Source organism: Balaenoptera acutorostrata, chromosome 3 (assembly GCF_949987535.1).
Source record: "Balaenoptera acutorostrata chromosome 3, mBalAcu1.1, whole genome shotgun sequence".
NCBI lineage: Eukaryota > Metazoa > Chordata > Mammalia > Artiodactyla > Balaenopteridae > Balaenoptera > Balaenoptera acutorostrata.
In genome coordinates, this window is record NC_080066.1 from 101,576,694 (window position 1) to 101,594,059 (window position 17,366).

General features: G+C 40.7%; 1 long non-coding RNA gene across 1 annotated transcript in view; it reads right to left on the minus strand.

Moving 5' to 3' along the window:
• LOC103000654 (uncharacterized) overlaps positions 1-17,366 on the minus strand; it is a 143,595-nt gene that overhangs the window by 56,945 nt on the left and 69,284 nt on the right. The gene's annotated exons all lie outside the window — the stretch shown is intronic.

Here is a 17,366-nt window from a genome sequence, read left to right on the forward strand (position 1 = left end):
AAAAAAATACGAAGTTTTAAGCCATAGGGAATGGAGGCAAGACTATTTTCTGTGGTGGTTCTGTTTCTGCATCTTGAGTTAGAGAGGCCAAGTCCACTCACCTTCTCAGAACATCTTTTTAAATCTGACATCCCCTAGTGGGCCATCCCTTAGCTATTTATGTGGAATCATAACTGCTGGATTGAATATGCCATATTCTTCCTTTAAATATCCACTCAAGGCCTCAAAGTAATGGACGTGTTTTTAATAAATCTAATATATAAATCATTCATCAGATACACTTCAAAACAGAGCAGCTATCAGAACACCCTGAAAGATTCATTAGAACATTTTTTTTTTTTGCAGACATGTCACCAAGTTAAATAAATGTGGGTCAACTCAAAACTGAGATGAGAAATGGCAGAGTGCTTTATGGGTTGAGTCAGGAATAGAGAAATTCTAGTCTTGTCTCTATTGCTAACTTGTTTAATGACTGTAGTAAAGTTTATGACTTACTCCTAACTACTCTTCCTTCTGGCCAAAAAACAGAAGATGTCTACATAGGATTTTGAGCTCCTAAGAGGAGGGCCCTAAGTAAGTTTAGTTGGCAGTAATAAAGGCTTGCTTTTATAAGCATGGAGTCAGCTTGCCTGGATTCAAGTCCCAGCCCCATCACAGTCTGGTACTCCACCTTGGGTTAATCCCCCACTGAAGTGCACTGGGTGGTCTTTTGCTATTATACGTAAAACCACGATGAATATCTTTTTTTTTTTTTTTTTTTTTTTAAGGATTTTCTTTTTAATTAATTTATTTATTTATTTTTGTCTGTATTGGGTCTTCGGTTCGTGCGAGGGCTTTCTCCAGTTGCGGCAAGCGGGGGCCACTCTTCATCGCGGTGCGGGGACCGCTCTTCATCGCGGTGCGCGGGCCTTTTTCCCTCGCGGCCCCTCCCGTTGCGGGGCACAGGCTCCAGACGCGCAGGCTCAGCAATTGTGGCTCACGGGCCCAGCTGCTCCGTGGCATGTGGGATCTTCCCAGACCAGGGCTCGAACCCGTGTCCCCTGCATTAGCAGGCAGATTCTCAACCACTGCGCCACCAGGGAAGCCCAATATCTTTTAACATATAGATAAGTTTATGCATTTATATGATTATATCTATAGGGAGAATGCCTAAAGGTGAACTTCTTCACTCTAAGGTTAGGGAAATTTTAAATGTTCATGTATATTGCTAAATAGCCCTCCAAAGAGGCTAGACCAAATTGGTACTCCTGACAGGATACGTGGATTCCTATTTCTCTACACCTTTGTCCACACTGCTCACTGGCAATTTTAATTTTTTTATCTTTATCAGTCTCAGAAGTGAAAGATGGAATTTGACTTTAATTTGCACTTACTTAATTTTGATCTAAGATACTCATCTTTTCATATTTCACTAGCCATTCATTATTTTGTGCATACCCCAATCCCCCTTTTCTATTGGATACCTGGTGGGTTTCTTTTTTTTTAAATTGATTTATAAAGTACTTGGTAGAGTAAGATTAAGATCTTTGTAAAAAATGATTTGGAGAGCAATTCTGATTAATTTCCGTCATGAGGGATATTATAAATTAGAGAATTTTATGGCAATTGGCATTACTAACTGAAAAAGGACAAAACCTCCCAAGCATGAACAGTGAAAGGATATCACCTGAATTATTACAATAGTCACTGAAATAATCCAGATTATATGTAAAGCACAACGCAAAGAAGTCCAAGGTGTGATCTCTGCTGTTAAAGCATTCATAGTAAAGAACAGAAGATGCACTCACATGAAATGATAATAATCTGAGACAGTAAAAGGAACGAGTGATATAGACCATAAATACTCTAGGAATTGAGGAAGGAAAGCTCATCTTCATCGGACTGGTTAAAGGTCATTGCTTAAAAGAAAACACATGCTTGAATAGACAGAGAGAAAGATTCAGAAGTATAAAAGTGAAAAGCAAGGAAAGGAAAGAGTAAAGAGACAAAGGTGAATGGAATAGAGGCTTGGATGGGGGAATAGGGGAAAGTTTATATATGGAAAGGCGGGTTGGGGTCAAATTATTGAAGGTCTTGGCTGTCTGCTTTAGCTTGGATTCTATGCTGTCAGAGCAAATGAATGTTTTGGGGAAGAGCATTGATATAATAAAAATAATTTTAGGATGATAATATTGACCAGAGAATAATGAATGAGTGAAGAAATGAGTAAATGGAAAATATTGAGTTGGGAAAGGGGATGACTATTGTATTAACACTTTCTGTGGGAGAGAATCAACTAATTAAAAAAAAAGTGGTTTATATTTTCTTCAATTTATAAAACTTAAAGCTGTTATGGAACTAAGGCTACATAATGTTACCTAAGAAAATAAGACTGATCAAAACCCAGAATTCTTTGTGTATATGTTGAATATTCCAATGCAGTGCCTTTTTCTAAATCTGTGATTCAGCTTTCATACTCCTTCACTCACTCATTCTAATGACAGTAAGCCTTTCTTTGTTGGGTCTGGAATTCATACGGGTTTTTTTCACAGACCTAGAAATTCCAAACATGCTTCTGTCATTACACCTCATCTGTCACCCTAAGGAATGGCTTTATTTATTCTTGTGATTTGGAGCAATAAGGTGATTGCAGAAGGGGTTTAGAATAATGGGAGGAAGGTGTTGGCTACACAGAACCAGCAATTCCTTTCTTAGTTTATTTCCCTTACATGTTGGTGAGGGTTAGGTAATGGCTCTGAGAGCCCCCTGTACTGCAAATGCAGCATCTATTCAACAAGTATTTACTGAGCACCTAAAATGTGTCAGGCACTGTGCAAAGCGCTGGGAACATATAGCGCTGACTGGAGGAGAGTTTAAAAAATAGAGCCAGTCTTTGCTCTTACGAAGCTTACAGTCTGGTGGGACCAATATAAACAAGTCCACATCCCATTGCTGCTCCTTACAGGTGACAACGGGCTGGGCTCCTCTCTCAAAATCTTCCTACATGTAACAACCCTATTCTGTTGTTAGGGCTCTGAACACCCCACCTCTAGTTTACTTCATGTATTCCTATGTGTACTGAGGTATTTAATTCACTTCTGATGGGCATTAAAAGGATAAAAGGAATTCAAATAATAAATAGCTGGCAAACGTCGTGAAGTAGCAGATGTGCTAGTGCTATGGAGATCACCAAGGAGTAAAACATGGAACCAAACCATAGAATTGGAGAGATCCAGTAAACGCATTTGCAAAAGTGAACTTTCTAGTGTGGATAATAAGTCCTAAATTGATGGCACAGATAGTAGGTGCTATGGGAACTCAGAAAAGGAGGCGTCACTTCCAGAAGGCACTGTGCCTCAAAGGATGGGCTGGGTTTGAATCAGGTAGAGGACAGAGGAGGTGTCTGTGGGAGTCAGGGAAGCCCAGTACAAACTGTCTTACGCAGGAGTGGCCCCGGGGCTCCCAGCATGGCTGCGATCATGGGGTCCCACAGTTTAAACTGGTTTCTCTTTCCCTCTTCATCTCTTGGTTCTGCCTTCCTCTGTACTAGCTTCAGTCTCAGACTGACTGACTCTATGTGGTAGTTGCCAGGCTTACATTTTGCTCCCTTAACCACCCAAAACAAAAGGCAGCATCTCTTTCCCAATAGTCCTAAACAAACTCCTGTAATTTACCCGGACTGGACCAACTTATATCATTTTCCCATCCCTGAGTCAACCTCTGTAGCTAGGGGGGTGGAATTCACAGATTGGCCAGGTCTGGGTTATGTCTCCATCCCTGGAATGGAAGCAGGCGGGGTCAGCCCCATCTAAACCATATCAGAACAAGATCAGGGAAGGGGTTAGTGGTTCCCCAGAGAAAAAAACTGTACTGCTGTAATTAGAAAAATAACAACAATCATCATCACCATCATCATCATCATCATCATCATTGGAAACACTCTATAGTAAAGAATTTACTATGTACTGGGTACTATTCTAACCAACTTCTGTATGTTACTTATTTACTCCTCCTATCCCTGTGAGGTAGGTAATCTTATCTCATTTTCAGATGGGGAAACTGAGGCAAAGAGATGTTAAGTAATTATCACATGGCTAGTAAATGGCAGACCTGGGAGTTGAACCCAGGCCACCAGAATGCCAAGTCCATGGTTTTACCCGCTATAGTATATTAAAATTGACTTCTATACGCACAGAGAACTAGTTAACACTGAGGCTCAGAAATGAGCAAAGTATATGAAGAGCAATGAGAAGACCAGAAATTCAGCAAGATGGTAATTTTGGTCTGTTCTCAAAGCTATGGAAACAATATCCAAAAAGCTGATAGGTTGTGCCATCCTCATGAAGAGGTCAAGTTCTGACAAGATCCAGGCAACCACTGACTGAACGTCCAAGGGAAATGAAATGGTCGCCAGAGACAACTGAATAATTCCCCAAAGGCTACTCCAGCCCAATCTTCTCAACAGCTTGTGATTCACACTTTTCTACAATTTACCAAGGACTGATTTCCTATCCATATCTGATTCTCAGTCTCTTTCTCTCCTGCTTTGAAACCTCATTCATGCAACATATATAAATCTTAGTTAAAACTAACAATGCATTCAAAAACACAAACAAAATCAAATGATTGCCATTTGGCATTGAGAAACAGCAGACCCAGGCTTGAGTCTGTTTACTGTGCATTTCCTGCTGCAAAGAAAAAGCAAGCACAGTCTAGAAAACACCACAAAGCATGATACGGCGACAGCTCGTGCACTTCAGAAGAGAAGTGGATACATTAGGAAAAGTTTTTCTCCCTTTGATGTAGAATATGTTATCTTTTTTTGTATTAAAATGGGAGTTAACTTTAAATAAATAAAATTCAGCCTGTAGCCTTCAGAAAACTAATGCTCTCTTTTGATAGTGTCATTTCTCTGATCCCTGAAAGCATTATGGGAGTTAACTTGGGCCTTCATCATGATTTCCCTTTATGGTGTGGACAGCACATTACTTTTTCATCTCTGTTTTATTGATTTCCCCTCACTTCCGCCCACATTTTCTCTTCGCCAGCTGTTACCTCTGCCCCTTCTGGTCCCCCCAGTGCTATGAGGGCAGGTAGAGAGAGTTTCTCCTGTGTCTTTGGCTGCGGGCAGTCCAGGCACTGCTGCCTTAGTGCTCCATTCTAAGGTGAAAACCTCTTAGCTGCATGGTTTTTGAAAAAAAGATAAGCCAAGGGCCCTAGACCTGCCTTCAAGAAGAGATCAGAATGAGCTTCACATTCCTATAATGAAACAGTGGAAGAATGTGCAATTTGTAGTTAGCATGTCTTTAATTGGACTCGAGGATGTACCCCCTCCATTCAGGATACAGAGTGCATGAGCCTGGTAGATGATGAACTTGTTTTCTTTTATGATTTTCCCAAAACAAGATGAACTTGTTTTCTTTTATGATTTTCCCAAAAGAGCCCTGAACAGTCAAATATCAGGTAATCTGAGCCCTCTAGAATTTGGTAATAGAATGAAGCCTTTTTTCTTTTAAACAAAATTACTTTTAGGTAAATGAATATGCAAAAATCTCAAAGGTGTGCTATGCAGCATGAAAAAACCACTGATAACAAGTGTTTTTACCCTTGTAATTGTCCATTTTGGCCCTTCTTAGTGTTCTAGTAATTGCTTCTAAAAATGAGTGGATTTGAAAGATACATGCAAGACTACAGTTGGAGAAAGAAAATTCTTTAATATAAAAAAGTTGCTATGATTAGAGTTTTTCAGAATTTCTTGGTTGTTAATAAGATTTGAAAGCTTATAGCTTCTACAGTTTAACTTTTGAAACAAGAGGTATACTTGTGTGTAAAGAAGGTGGGGATTCATGAAATTTTATGCAAAACTATGCATGCATATGCATATGTCGTGTTCTGGAGAAAGACTTCATAGCTTTCATCAATTCTCAAGAGGGTTTGTGACAGGAAGAATTCTCAATTTGCCTGTCTCACTTTCCTTCCCCACACCAACCCTCCCTTTCTTCTTTGTAGTCAATAGCGCTCTCTCTGTCTTGCCAGCTTCCTACTTATCCCTTCCCAGATGAATTGTTCTTTTTGTTTTCTGACCAAGTGAGGCTGAGCCAGAGGAGCTCAGGAGCTGGTTCCCTGATGATGATGGTGGCAGACAGATGGCAAGACTACTGGGAGTGTTGCAGTGAGTGGCCTCTGGGTGAGCTGTTAGGCAGATGGACGGTACCACCATGACCCATCCTGAACAGCATCTTCTAGGAGGGAAGTGGGGCGTCCAAGAGGCCACCCGTGTAGGCAAACTTCCGTTACACTGAGGATACTCTCAAGGGGAAAAACTGAATTGGGCAGTAGTTTTCCCTGAATACTTCACTGGTATCTATTTTTTAAATTCAATTTTATGTTTTATTTGATATTGGGGGGATTTTTTTTTTTTTTTTTTTTTTTTGCCATTTTCCTTAGCTTCTGTATCCATTACAACATCCTAACACTCTAATTGGCTTTCTATGGGACAAACAGGGAGCACTGCTTCTGGCAAGATAGAATTTTCTGTCCTGTTGATTGATGGGTTAATTTTTATCGAGCACAGTGTGCTAGCAGAACCAAAAATCCAAGACAGAATTCCAACTCTAGGAATTTATGTTCTAATGGAAAGTATGACAGACAACAATGCAATCCTCCCAGTTTCTTTCTTTTATGAGTATGCCCTTCTATTTCTCTCTTTTAAGACAAGTCTACATAAGCAAAAAGTATGTACTGAGGCAACTAGACAGATAACTTGAGCCCAGAAACATGCTATTTAAAAAAAAAAAAAAAGGGCTTCCCTGGTGGCGCAGTGGTTGAGAGTCTGCCTGCCGATGCAGGGGACATGGGTTCGAGCTCTGGTCTGGGAAGATCCCACATGTTGCGGAGCAACTGGGCCCGCGAGCCACAATTACTGAGCCTGCGCGTCTGGAGCCTGTGCTCCGCAACGAGAGAGGCTGCGACAGTGAGAGGCCTGCGCACCGTGATGAAGAGTGGCCCCCGCTCGCTGCAACTAGAGAAAGCCCTCGCACAGAAACGAAGACCCAACACAGCCATAAATAAATAAATAAATAAATGGATCATCACATTTAAAAAAAAAAGAGCCAATTGGATCAGGTAGCCTGGTGGGGGGATTAGTTTCCTCAAAAGAGTTTCACTAATCATATTCGCTGAGTGGCTACTCAATGGCGAAATTTGAAAGAATCCAACATTCCTCCAGATTCTTTTGGTTCTATCCTATGTCAACTTACATTAAATTATGTAAGGTTAAATTTCTAAAAGTTACATTTTTGGACTATGTAGTAGCTTAACCCCACACAGAAATCCTTCACTGAAATACAACTCAATAAATACTGTATGGCTTAATTTCATGAAGGGCTGATGATTTTTTTAAATAATCATTTAAAGAATGTTCATTGTCCCTCTGTGTCCATGATATAAGGATCCATATGATCATTTCTTCAGTAAATGGCCCCCAAAAGGAGATTCCCTTTCCAAACTATTCTCTTTCCTTTTATCAAGTACTCAAAGCTAAGTAACCTAGAGTGTTTTCCAATTTGCTCAGAGCAAATTTCAGTGCTCAAATGAACTGTTTCACCTCTGAATCAGCCACAGTATTTCTCAGCCACCATTTCCTCATCTATAAAATAAAGTGTATTGGAGATAATGATCTTTAAAATTCCTTCCAGCTATGAACCACCAACACACACACAGACATATACACACACACACACACACACACACACACTCTCTCTCTCTCTCTCTCTCTCTCTCTCTCTCTCTCTCATATGATTTCTGACTTCATTCGTATCTTTAATTACAACAGAAGCTTCATAAGAGCCCTGCCCGTGTCTGTCTTATTAACCTGTATATCCCTGGTTCCTGGCACATAAATGGAGTACACTAAATATAACTTGAATTAATATAATTACCCAATGTTCATAGCAATGTGTTCTGTTGCATGATGCCTTGAATCCTTCTCTGGAAGGAAGCAAAGCCCATATTATAAATTCACACAATTTATTTGCATATAATTCTTACACCGTATATTAAAATCTTACATTTAATCTGCCTGTTTAGCTGCAGCTAAAATTTTGTCATTTCTCTTCCACTTTTCTCTTACTGAACTCACTGTCTTGCACACTTTTTCATAAAAGGCCCAATTTAAAAATAAAGCTAAAACATAGAACATGGAACTTGCATGCAGGTGACTGGAGCTTGGACTGCTGGGAAAGAAGTGAGCATGGTCCCCACGCCCATGGAAGCCAGGTTTGCTGCCACCAAACTTACCAGCTGACAGCCTATCCAACAACACACAGAGGAAATAAAGCTCCTTGCTCCCTAACTTAACAATGTTAAACTCCTGTGCCCCCCCGACAATGAGTCTGATCCTGAAGAACTGGGCAGAATGAGCGAACCACAGCCCCCAGAGACCCCCAAGATTCCCATTACCCACTGAAAGGGTCCACGGTGAGACACAGGGTCAAAACACCTCCAACAAGGTTAAACGTGCTGACTTAATTTTTTCCTAATAAGTCCGAGGTTCTTCTCTAAAAAGAAAACCTAACCAGAACACTGAGACTGTGTCCTAGGATAGGTGGACGGCAGGGAGCTAAAGGGTGGATTATGGGGAAGACAGAGGAGGAACAGGAAACAGAGATGGCAGAGATGTATTACCTGTGGGATTGACTTTCTTGCGCGAAACCTCCAGTACATTTGATAGGCAATGCTGCTCTCTAGTGGCCAAGTGGGATGAGCACAGGTTCCAATTAAATGTCCACACAATTTAGGGGCATTTTTTGTTGTTTGTATCTAGTTTTAAGATTATTCTGTTTTTAAATCTTAAAGTGAAAAAACAGACATTTTACCAAAACACATAACTTCTTATAAAAGAACTCATGTGACTTTTCTCCTCTTCCTTTCTTCATTTATTTTTCCATGATGCCCCTTTATACCTGGGCAGTGTTAGGCTTTCCCAGCAAACCACTTGGCCTTGGTCCCTGAAATGGCCTAGGGAAGCTTGGCATCTCTCATACACCTCAGATGCTTCCTTCTTGAGGACCACAGGGGAAGGCATAGGGTGGAAATTTGCCCTCACTACTCCCTTTGATTGGAAGGCTCTGTCCTTACTTCCTCATATGGCTGTTTCCTTCTCATCACTTAGCTCACCTCAGAGGTCACCTGGCTACAGCAGCCCCAATCCACCCCCACCTTCCCAGGGTGTCAATCCCTAGCACATCATCATTCTTCTGGCTTCATACAGTTCATCACTTTTCCAAATTATGTTGTTTACTTGTTTCCTTATTCTCTCTCTCTCTCTCCCCCATCACAATATAAGCTTTATTAACAGCAGGGACCTTATCTATTTTTTCACTGATATATGTCCAAATACTAGAAATTGTTGCAGGTGCTTGGCACACAGCAGGCTCTGAATAAATATTTTTGAATGAATGAATGAATGAGTGAATGAATGAATAATAGAGAATATTTACCTCCTAATAAGCCTTCTCTTCCAATAGCAATATTTTTGTCTAACATCTTGCCACCTCTCATGTTGGAAAAGTGGGACATGGAAATGCAGAATTTCACTTGGGAACAGTAAGGTATAAAATCTCTGACCATGCATCAGCAGAGGTAGCAGATTAGGACTGAAAATTACTAGTACTAGGTTTAATTTAATTTCTTAAGTTTGATTATATATGTTTCTCCCTGTCTACACAGCAAAAAGTCCTATTATACTCAAGTACAGTTTTCTAAAACAATAGAAATACACAGAAAAGATACGGAAAAGAACAAGATGACAAAATTCTCAGTCTTGTTAATAATCTTGTTATTAAATGTCAGTTGGTAGTATAAGTCAGTTTAATTGATTTAAGAAGTGATATAAACTTAAGAAGATATACAACCCCTCATCCCAGGACAGTTTTTAAGAGCACTGTACCCTTTCTTGGTAATAACAGTATATACTATGTTGTAGTAACCACAATACCTGCCTCCATTATACCTTTTAAAGCAAACACTTCAGTTTCTTTACTTAATTGTAGAACCATCTTTGTAAGACTTGTTTTGATAATCTCCTTATATCAGGGCTATTTTTTCTTTTTGTTTCATTTTTCCTTCTTTTTTTACCCCATATAGAATATAATAATATGCCACCCCAGTGCATTAAACAAAAGAACTCTAGCTGCTCTGGTGAAAGCCATGTTAGGGTCCCAGAGTCCCGCCCAGTGAGCCTCTTCCGCTCTTCTGTAGCATATTTCTACATATCTTGTGCTCTCCCTCTCCAACCCTCCTCTCACTGTGAAAGCCACTGAGTTCCCTCTGTGGGGCTACAGGGCTCCTGAATTCAGATAGAAGCCAACAGTTTTAGATCATACCCATAGTGATCCCAATACTTAAAAAAAATATTCTAATATCCTACTATGAATAATGGCTAAAGAGTGGCACTTATTAAGCAAGCTAATGGGTGATTTCCATACATTTGTTCATTCAGTAAGTACTTTATTTGTGGATTATGTTCTCACCATGAGTCAGGCTCTGCTAAGTGCAGGGAATACCTGCGAGACAGACAGGGCCTCTGCTTTTACAGAGGTTAGCATAGTGGGAGATAGTAGTAAATAAGCAGACAATTATAATACAAGGTAGCAAGTGTGATGACGGGGCAGATACAGAGGGGAGCATACAGGGAGTATACCCAGCAGGAGCTTCGCAGATCAGAAAAGGTTTTCTGGAGGTGGAGATATAGATATAGATGGGGGAAGAGTTTGGAGAGAATTTCCAGCTAAGAGGATAACAAGCACACACACAGGCCTGGGGTGAGAAAGAGCATGGCTCAATCTGAGGAACCAGAAGAAGCTCTGTTTCAATGGAGCCTCAAGTGTGTTGGGGACAGAACAGGGAGAGGAGGGAAAGACAAGGCTGGAGAGGCGAGCAGAGTCACATCACAAAGGGTCTTATAAGTCATTGTAAAGAGTCTGGACTTTAGCGGGAAGGCAAGGTAAACCTCTTGAAAGACTATAATAAGGGAAATGATGTGACCAATTCAGCTACAGTGTGAAGCATGGCAGCAAGACTGATCGAGGTGATAAATAAGGAGAAAGTTGTAGCAATGGAGATGAGAGACGATGGTGGCCTGAATTGGAAAACGGCCATTGAGATGGAGAAGACAGATGGATTCAAGAGATACTTAAGATGAGACCTGCTTAGTTGAATGTGGGAGGTGAAGGTAAACAAAAAGAAAAGGATGATGCCCAAGTTTCTTGCTTGAGCCACTGAGTGGATGGAGATTGCATCACCAAAATAGGGTAACTAATATGGGCAGAAAGATAATCAGCTTTATTGGGACGTGTTGTGGGACATATCTGAGGGACAAGCAAGTGGAAATAATCAGGATGTAGTTGTGTATGTGGATTTGAAACTCAAAAAAACTGTGAGCTAAAGATAAAGATTCAGGTGTCATCAGCATATATGCTAGGTGGTCCTTGAAGACATGAAAATACTTAAAATACCTGGAAGATTTTGTAGAGAAAGCAAAATAGGATCTAGAATAGAACTTTGTGGGACAACAATACCTGTAAGGGGCAAACAGAAGAGGAGGAGCCCCACAGGAAACAGAAAAGGAAGAGACAAGGAGATAGAAGGCACATTTTTGGAAGCCAAAGGAAGAGAGTATTCCAAGAAGGAGAGAGTGGTTGACTGTGTTGGATTTTGCTGAGAGATAACTGAGATATGTTCTTTAGATTTAGCCAGAAGGCATCATTAGTGACCTGAGTGAAAACAGTATTGGTGGAAGTCATAAGAATAGAAGTCACATTCTTATAGGGTCAAAGGAAGATGAGAAAGTAGAGACAATAGTGAGACAATTCTTAGGAAGCTTTACTATATAAAAGTAAGAGATATGGTGATAAAACAGAAATGTGAGCTCAAAGGAGGTTTTTTGTTGGGTATACGTAGAAATACTGATGGAAAGGAAAGTAGTATCATTTCTATTATACAGAAAATCAAAGAGGTTAAGCAATTTGCCCAAAGTTATATAATCAGCAGAGCTAGGATTCAAACCTAGGTCTGTCTGGCTCCAAAGTCCTTGTTCTTAACTATAAAGAGTACACAACTCAATTCTAGGTACTGGCTTCCCAACAGAATTTACCATATTAGAATCATGTTCCAATTAGTACTAGGGGAAAAAAAGCACGTATCATGTACCCCAGCCCTATTTAATAGACCAGGAAACTGAAGTCAACAGTGCCTGGCTTAAGCTTGCACAGCTCACTGGCGGCACATCTCAGCTCTAAAGTTCAGTGCTCTTTGCCTTCTTTTACTCTAACTCTCATAACATTTCCACTTGGTTTAGAAGCAGATTTGGAGTTGGAAAGTAAAGCGTAACCGATTGGGTTATGCTATTTAGATTTGCTTTATGAGTATCTATCTATGTCACTCTTTGCAAGGCTAAAGTGACCTCTAAAAACTCTGCTTAGCATGCTAAGATATAAATAAGTAGAATTCTGAAGATATATACTGAGCCTCCCATATATTATAATGTCTAGTAAAAATTATCAAAATTAGCACTTTCAACTCAAGTCTCAGTTGGTGTTATTCACCCAGCAAAACAAGTACGTCATTATTGCCAAAGTTATCCTCAGGGAAAGGAGTGTATCATTTTTGCATTCCTGGTTTGGTTTACCTAAAAGGTATGTTAAGTACAGATTGGACAATTAAGGGAAGTTTTAAAAACGGGAGGATATAAAATTGTAGTGAAATAGAAGATAACTATATATAACGTTCTGCAGTAGAGATGGTCAACCTTTTTGTAACACAAAACTCTAAAGTCTGTATCTGCATCAGGTTCAGTTCAGTGGCACAGTGGTTTCAAACATGGAAATTAATAAGTGGTTTTAAACATGGAAATTAATAAGTAGGTAAGTAGTGCCATCCAAACAGCATAAGCCCTTGGAACCTGCCCAAGTACCTCCTAAATAAACCTACCTGCACCCAAGTTCTTGTCTCAGATTCAGCTTTCAGTGATCTAAACTAAAACACTACTTGCACAGAGCATGTGCTCTGGAATCAGACTGCCTAGTTCAAATGCTAATCACACATGTACTAATTTTGTGACCCGAGGCAGGTTACCTACCCTCCCTAAGTCTCAGTTGACTCAGTAGATTCTGAGCGTATTCACAGTATCTATTTTGGGGATATTGTTCTCCGTGAGTTTCTCATATTTCTACATATCTTGTGAGACACTGACTGCTCTTTGTTCCAGACTACTTTCTCAAGAATTTTGTAAACCAAGCAGCTGTGGAAGATAGAAATAGCATCCCCCTCAGAGCAAAGGGCAGGCATACTTACTGCTCATTATAAAAGATTTAGGTTTCCTAAGCTTACCGGCTCCCCTCCTATAACACCATACACTATATGCCGGCATCCACACAGAACTTCAGGGCCAGAGGAACTATGCACATATGCTGATGCTAATGCTGTAGGCTCAGTTGTGAGTCATAAAGTCCTTTTTTCTCTGACCCAGGGGTCTCCTGTCTTCTGCCAGCATCCAAAAACTTGCAAACAGAGCACAATTTCAGATCCTTTGCAGTTCTTGACACCTTATAGAATTTAAAGATGAAATGAGTTTGTTCATTGAAAATGTTTAGCATACCTCTTGGTACTTGGTAAGCACTCACTAAATGCTAACTCTATATTATAACCATCAAAATATGAGTATGCCCATGGGATTGCCACATAAATAAAAATGTGGGTGTGTTTGAAATCCCACTAGCAGGAATTCAGTCCTGTGTGTTAAGGCTTTGTGTATTTCCAGATGTATACTTTTATACATTCCAGGTACAAATGCCCACAGGGAGGTGACTTATGTAACTCTTCTTTGCCATCAATACCTCAGTGACTACCAGTATTCATTTCTCACAGCAGAGCCTGGCAGGTGAAGTCTTAGGACAGGTTCATTATATGTGATTGGGAGAGAGATTTTGAACATGAGGTATTGCCCAAATAAACAGACCTGAGTAGGAGCCAAAGGTCTCATCATGAGGATGGTATCCATCAGTATCTATCTTGCTTAGTACTGTATTTCCAATGTATAGCACAAGGCCTGACACAGAGCAGAGGTTCAGCAAATCTTTTTGGATGAATGACTGCTATCCCAGAGAGAAGTTGACGGAGCCTTTCTTTGCCATCCAGAAGTAGACTTCTGAATCATTCAAGTGTTCCTGTCCTCAAATTATCCCCACCAAAATGGCAACCATTTTACCCACTAAAAGGAACTCCATCAAAAGGCTAAGATAAAGAGAAACAATAAAATAACAAAACAAACTTTTGACCTACTTTGTTATGCATTGAAAGGCACACTTTAGCAGACAAAAAGGCTCAGTGCTATGTAATTGTCATCAGTGTTTCACTTAATATTTTAATGAGCTGAGCAACTGACATCCTGGTTGAATACATGCCTTTTGTGGGTCTTATTACTAAGCAAAAAAAGCGTATAAAAACTTGTCCTTTAAAAAAACCCATAATTCCTTAAAATGTAAATACACCCCAAATGCCACTTGGATTTACACAAAGATGATTCCTGTCATCCTTCCTCCTTCCTTCCAAGCCAGCTCTTCTCATATTTTCCTTCTCCTGCCTCAGAGTTGCTGACTTGGGTTCCAGACTCCTTTGCTGGTTCCTGGAGTCAGAGCAGATCTTTCTGAGCCAGGACATGTTTGCCAGGACAGGCAGTGCCATTTTTAGCTATTTCTCTTCTCTATTCTCCCAAATCCTTCCCAGAAAAACATTGATACATTTATTTTAATATTCCTTCTTTCCCTTCAGCTGGCAAAGGTTTCTCTATATCTGATGTGTGCCTCTATTTGCTCCATGCTCTTCTTCTCTTCTCTCTTTTTTTTCCCCCTTTCATTATCCTCTCTCTGGGGAGGGGTGATTGACTGGAAACCTCAGGGCCATCAGGAGGCAATTTCAGAGAAGCAGGGGAGACTGGTAACATGGTTCTAAACTGGGAGGGAACAATAGCAAACTGAATATTCTTTAAGCAGTGTGGAATTTACATTCCTTCTTTACCAGCCTTGGAAAATAAGCATTAAAATTCTTCCCATCACACAGATGGGAAAACAAAGGACTGAGAGGTTAAACCACCACGCCAAGTCTAACAGAGGGTAAATGGCAGCACCAAGATTGGGGCCCAGACAGTGTGACTCCAGGGCCCATTCTTACCCCTGTGCTTCTCCCTTGAACTCAGATTTGAGGGATGAATATGAGTTACCTGAACAAATAAATAAAGGAGAGGTCAAGTTCTTCCAGGCAGAGGGCAGAGCATTATACAGAGGCCTAGAGATGTGAACCAGCTTAACAAGTTTGGGGAACCACAATGACCACAGGGAAGTAACCAGGAAACAAAAATACCTAGCAAACTTCAGATACTCATTCATGACATAGCTGGAGAGTGGTAAAACATGTAGAGTTCATATTCATGAGACTTGGGTTGGAATGACAGCTCCATTTCTGGTTAGTGTGTTATTTAAACTCTTTAAGCATCTATTTCCTCATCTCTAAAACTGGAATGACACACATTTCACAGTTTAATAGCAAAGATTTTTAAAAGTTAACATATGAAAAGGCTTGTAAACTGTGGCGTTCTATGCAAATATCTTTCTCCCTCTGTAATGGAAACTGAGTTCAGCACAGGGACTCAGGAAGCAACTGTAGGATAAAGGACATTCCGGGGGCCTGGGAAAATCTTGCAGGCAGCCTTCAGTCTAGAAGTTATTTTTTTCTAGCCTGAAGTCTGAGAGGTTTATAAGACCCATCCTAACCCAGCAGTACAGAGAAAACAGTTTTGCCAAAGGCATTAGTCAAGCATTTTTCCACCAGAGGAAAGTTGCACCTCTGACCTTCAGCATTTTATGGATTTTATGAAATACGATAAGAACAGAAATGACTAAAACAAAGAAATACCAGACTCTATGTCTTAAGACTGAACTTTGCAAAAATAACAAAGGATCTCCAGAATCTGTATATCTGCTCTAATCCAGTGAGCTGGTGTACGATGCAGGGTCAACCTGGGACACAGATTGGGGTGAGAGCAAGGCTGATTAGTAGGTGAAGAAGCGGCCTGTGATGGAAGAAGATGCCATAGCCAACACAAGAGTTGCTTCCCCCAGCCACCACTGGGTTTTAGTACATGTAATGATTTGGAGATATTTGCAAGTTGTGTAATACCAGCTGAAAGAAAGTTCAATCTGTCATGTTTTGAGGGCTCTTCTCTGTCCCTAAGCTCCACTCGAGGCACCTCAGCAATAAACAAGAAATATCACTGCTCTCTTGGAGCTTATGTTCTAGGGCCCAGTTGGGTGGGGATAGGGAGTACAAATGAACTGGAACCAGGCTGCACAGCAGAAGGTGAGCAGCAGGCAAGCAAACGAAGCTTCATCTGTATTTACAGCCGCTCCCGTCGCTCATATTACCGCCTGAGCTCCACCTCCTGTCAGATCAGCGGCACATTAGATTCTCATAGGAGCATGACACCTACTGTGAACTGCACATGCGAGGATCTAGGTTGCGTGCTCTTTATGAGAATCTAATGCCTGATGATCTGAGGTGGAGCTGAGGCGGTGATGTTAGCACTGGGGATCGGCTGCAAATACAGATTATCATTAGCAGAGAGGATTGACTGCCCAGAGACCATAATAAATCAATTGCCTGCAGACTCATATCAAAACCCTATCAGTGAGTGGCAAGTGACAATTAAGCTGCATCTTACGGAGTCGACTGGACATAAGCAACACACTTCAGGTGTCACTGTCTCCCATCACCCCTAGATGGGACCATCTAGTTGCAGGAAAACGAGCTCAGGGCTACCACTGATTCTGCATTATCGTGAGTTGTACAACTATTTCATTATATATTACAATGTAATAGTAATAGAAATAAAGTGTACAATAAATGTAATGCACTTGAATCATCCCCAAACCTTCCCCCCACCCTCCGGTCCATGGAAAAATTGTCTTCCATGAAACCGATCCCTGGTGCCAAAAAGGTTGGGGACCGCTGAACTAGACAATTTCAGATAAAGTGCTAAGTGGCACATAGGAAGTGCTCAGTAGTACCTGTCACCTGGATAGATAGATTGATGAGGCCTAGGATTCTCTCAAAAGACCACCTTTGAGCAGCAAGGCAGTAAAAACACCTGCCTTCACTGGCGAAGCCACTTAAGGCAGTGATTCAAATTCATTAAGTCATTCAGCCAACAGTTCTTAAGTATCTAGTCCATGCCAAGCACTATGCTAGGGACACTAGGGATACAGAGACAAAACATATCCCAGACACTCAACAACCCTTTTATTGAGACATCAGCTTCTGTTTGTTCTATCTTT